Genomic DNA, 5,388 nt, shown 5'->3' on the forward strand with positions numbered 1-5,388 from the left:
TTTGACTTTGTTTTTAGCATTTCACTTTTCAATAAATATAAGCTTGTAAGATTTGAATGAGCAACAAAAACAGAGGTAAGGATATTAGAATGAGTTATTTGATCAAAAGTTTTACAACCCTCTTTTTCCATCCCATCTCCAATTCAAAGCCAAAATAGCGGAAACAATGTATACAAGTTCATTCTTGTTGCCTCTCCAAAAAAAGAAGCAAAAACTCAGAAAACATAAAAAATTCAGTCGAACAGGAGATGGAAATCCCCTTTATAATTTTAGAAATTTATTAAGAGTTGTGTGAGAATAAGGACACAGCATGAAAGATATCTAAATACAGAAAAGGATAATATCAAGAGAGAGAGAGAGAGAGAGAGAGAGAGAGAGAGAGATCTTGACCAAAAAACAAGCAGCATGCTCAGATTTGAATATCCTAGCAATCAAGAGAAAAAGAAAAATCTTCCCAACATCAGGCAATGTCCTTACAATCTTTTTTTGAGAAGTACAAATTTAGAGTCAAGGAAAACAAAATCTTAGAAAACCAAATTAAACATTAATATTGATTCATAGAGATTGGGAGGGGCACTACACTTGATCAGCGCCAAACCTTTTTCTAGGTAATCTGTATGAGGAAGAAACTACTTTCTCCTTATTTAAACAAACTCATGCTTTGGGCTGGTGCATTTCTATTACTTCTTATGGCTTAAGGAATGAATTTCTATTACTTAGTTGATTTTCTATACCTCATCATATTCAAGGAAATTGTAATCAATAACTCTTCATAATAAGCCGGAGGAGGAAAACAAATCAAAAACACTATTTTGAGAATCTAACGGCTACTGTACCGTGTCACACCGGTCCCTCGGATATGGACAATCCATCAGAGCAATAGTTAGTGGTTTCTAAATCCTCACATTCTATTCTCAGCCTTTATAAATTGGACATAGTCTCTTGACCAAGGAAAGCATCATTCTGAAACCCAGGATTTCCCATCTGTGCCTGTTGTACAGAAAATCTTGATCTAGGAGTGAGAGTCATTCTATAAGGGCTTCCCTGTGGACTTAAACCTCCGGACTTGACATTGTAAAAAGATCATACCTAACACTAACACTACTTGAATCTATATTAGAAACATCTTGGTAGTATACATTTGATGGTCTAAGAAAATGCTTCCTAATCTCCTCTCCATCTTCCTCATCACTCATACATTCATATGAAATGGAGATATGAAACATCAATGATGCATCAGTGAAAATAAACAAATTTGTTGGACAAAGTGCATTAGGAAAAGAACTCAAAGGCCACCTATGGCACAATTTACAAACTAAACACGAAATTTTATTTTTTTCTTGCTCATTTGGACAAAAAACTAATGGAAGTAAAAAAATACCTGGTAAAGAGCATTGAAAAGAAAGTGAGACAAGTGACTAATAGAACATTTTGTACTATTGGTAGCCACTGCATGGGGAGAAGAATCATGACCTTTTGCCTCAAGAAAGTGTGTGAGATGATCACTCTGAAACATTTTTTCTATTATTTTCATCATTTTAAAAATTTCACTATTCTACAAATGTTCTTCTTCGAACTATTTTACTCATTATTAAGAAGGTAAAAAATCTACAAAAATGAAAACATAGAGTTGGTCAGAAATCAATGAATCTTTTGAAAAAAATTATATTTTTCTTTTCATAAAAAATGATTTGAAACCAACAAACCCACAATAAAAACAGTGACTGATTTCTCAAGGAATTTGGTGGAGGACAAAGTTAGAGGTTTGGTTTTAACGCTCCAAAAAAAGATGGAAAAAACTCTTAAATCCCTTATTGGAGAGTGAAAAGGGTCATAAGCAGTTCATAATGTCTCAAACAAACAAGTAAAATATCAGAGATCAAGTCAATAAAAGAAAGCATGAGTCATATATTATTTACGTCAAACCAAACAGTAGATTGGTTAACACCAACACCACATCAGTTTCAATAATAGATGGGAGGAACAGGTTCCCAAATTCACCTACCACAGCAAAAACAATCCAGAAATCTGAAATAAGATCTACGCCTGAATCATCTAGAATAAATCTGAGGAACGATTCGGGCATCAAATAAGAAAAACCAAATTCAAAAAACATGAGAGACGATAAGGAGAGAAAGGTGATCTGTCTAATTTCTTAAATCAATAGTTATGAAGAAGCCCAACCAAAATAGGCAAAAAATCCCAGGATCATAACTACCCATTTCAGCTTTTCATGAAAAAAATCTCAGAAAAATTGTGCCACTATTTAAAATATTTCCTCTAAACAAACAAAAAAACAACAATAACAACAACAAAGCCATATCCCAACTTAAAACAGTAACGAAGTAGAACATAGCTAGATGGGGTCCGCTACATGATCCTAGCCCTATTTCCTCGAAACAAAACAAAACAAAAATCAAGGAAAGGAAGAAGAACTCATCTGATGTGGGTGATCCGTAAAATAATGGGGCGTATGAGAAGCATTAGCAGATTGACAAGAAACACAGAGAAGGCAGCCTTTCTTGGTATCGATTTGTATCTCAAACGATACCACAACCCTCTACTATCCTCCTATCTTTATTGGTGAAGCTTCATTCCCAACTTGGAAAAAAATCGCATTTAAGAAAAATCAGCCCCAAGGCTAAGAACACCATGAAATATACCAGAAAGTGGGGGATTTGGAGAGTGATGAAGGAAGGGATGCTGATGTCTATGAAGACTGCAGCAAAGCAATACATTTTTACATGACTACCATCTTTAAGGAACATATCAAAGTATGGATAAGATTGTACTAAAAGACCTAAGAAAACCGATATCAACATGTTCTACAATAAACTTTCCGAGAAAGAAATACAAATAGATAACATGAAGTAGAATATGGACCTATTTTTCATTGTAAGCGAGCCAGAGAGAGAAAGAGAGGGTTGGGTTTTACCAAAAATGACACTGGCACCGGTGATTGAGGCTGTTTTGCAAGTGGGCTTCCAAAAGGCGATATAGAGTATTAGGGTTTTGAAGGACTAAGTATTACAGAAAAGGGCTCATATAAGCTTCAGTTCTGCAAGCATATCCAAGTTAGCTTATTTATTAATTGCTAGCTGTGAATATGCAGTGCTTCTTAATTCTGTAGCATATTACTAATGCAACAACAATTAATTGGAAAATGCATGACGGTGCTAAAAAAAATTACACTATTGTAGTCAATATGCAACAATTCTGATTAACCAACTCATCCATGTCAAAGAACTAATACTAAGCAGGCAATGAGGAGGCCAGTCATTGCAGAAAAAAATTAAAATGACAAAATTACTAAAAACATTGAGGACAAAATAATATTTCATGACACAATGATATAGAATCAACAGACATTGTGGATGGTATTTGTATGTTTTGTTTAAGGACAACAGCTTATTCAATGTTTGACTAATTTATATTTTGAATAAAGGATTACTATTCAAGAATATATAAATGAATTTAAAAAAAAAAAAAATGGAAAGACCTTGGCACCACATGTTCTTGCTGCCATGTTAACTAATCCACACATAATAAGAAGAGGTTCTAATATAGGGGAGCAATATTATTATTTCATACAACAATACATATTTGATTTAATATACACAACGATGTACTTCCATTAATTTTGTATCTGCTGTTAATCATGTATATCAGCATAAACATAAACCTGTCAGAGTGCAAGTGATAATGAAAATTCCAGAAAGAGACAAGATCAAATGGTCCCAAGAACCCACGCTGTATCAAAACTTTTAAAAAGTTATAGTAAATTGTATTCTATTTTGTATTTGCCTTATACTTTGAGTATCAAAATCATATCATATGGTTAATCCAAGTCTTGCAGAACATCTTTTTGGGATCATAGATGGGCTACTTTGCGGAAAAGTCCTAACATAAAAAGAGAAAGATAATGAGATGAGACGAAACTTGCTTTCATTTCGATTGAGAGTAATTTGCAAAAGAAAAACTGCGCAGGATATGCGCTGAGATTTCCCATTGAAGCAAAAGTCATGATGACAAAGAGGAAAGACAGAATGAACACAAGAACTAAAAATTACATATACCAACCATGGTCAATGTCCATCAGTTCAACAAAGCAGAGATTTTCCCCCTCCAACCACTTTTCCCAACTTTCTCACATTGAAGGTTTTTACAGTGCAAGTCAGAAAGTTGATTTCAATGAAAAAGACAATGACCCACAACCTTCACCAGAAGTGGTTCGATTTGGTCTAAAGGATGTGCCTACAGCTGGACACTCAAAACTCTGACACATCACCAATATACAAAGGAGTCTAGAAGATGTTGAGAAACATTTGCAAGCTGAAAACAGAGGAAATAGTTCACTGATAAACTGATCAACAAGGATTTGGGAGTTGATTTTTTTTGCAATCCTAAATCAGAAGAACTAAACTATGTATAACATATAAACAAACATGAAAATCAGGTTGATAACAATTCATTATCAATAGGAATGAATCTGTTCAGTTGTAATGCATTTTTTACAAACTACCAATGTATAGGCTGAAATAAACAAGATGGCAGAATTAAGTTAAAAAGACTGATGACTGATTCTGGATGTCAACAAACAATGTCAATAAAAAGGAGATGCTACTCCGGAAAAATTTTACATTATAACTGTTATGTCATCAGATTCTTTATGAGGTTGGTTCATTGACCAAGAAATGACATATTCATTATATTAAGTCTGTAGACCACTTAACAGAAGCAAAAAATTGAAGACAAATAATATTGATGGCAGCTCCCAATCAACAAGCTGAAAATATACACCGCCAAATAAGAAAAAGAAAAAAGAAAAAGAAAGGGAAAATAAAAAGATCAGACTTTCAAAACATTCATAGTACCGCAAAAATAAACTTGTCTGTAAAGGCAACTTAGTAAAAAAAGTTTATAACCGGAATAGTTAAATGCCTCAAGTTGATGTAAAATATCAACTGATGCATCTAGATCACCCTCATTTACCAACAAACATGATGTCAAGTTATGCCAAACCCTCACTTGTTGGTTCTCAGATAGAGATTTGGTTCTATTTTGTCACTTGTTGGTTCTCAGATGGAGATTTAGCTAGGCAGTTCCATTACCACTCTCCGGATGCCCAGAAATTATCTCATTTTTCTCCTCTCATTAGGAGAGAGGTATCTAAGATGATGCATACTGAAGGACAAGGTTCTTGCATCATTGTCTAAGCTTATGGAAGATCTCCCTGTTTAAAGATGTTAGCATCACCAGATGGAACACATGATTAATATTGTAGAATAGAACCCAGAGAATGGTGTGAGTGTAGCAGCCATTTCAATAAACAAAGCAAACAGGACTATTAATTTAAAGGTTTTTTTTTTTTTTTTTTTGGGGGGGGAG

Source organism: Macadamia integrifolia, chromosome 12, assembly GCF_013358625.1.
Source record: "Macadamia integrifolia cultivar HAES 741 chromosome 12, SCU_Mint_v3, whole genome shotgun sequence".
Classification (NCBI taxonomy): domain Eukaryota; kingdom Viridiplantae; phylum Streptophyta; class Magnoliopsida; order Proteales; family Proteaceae; genus Macadamia; species Macadamia integrifolia.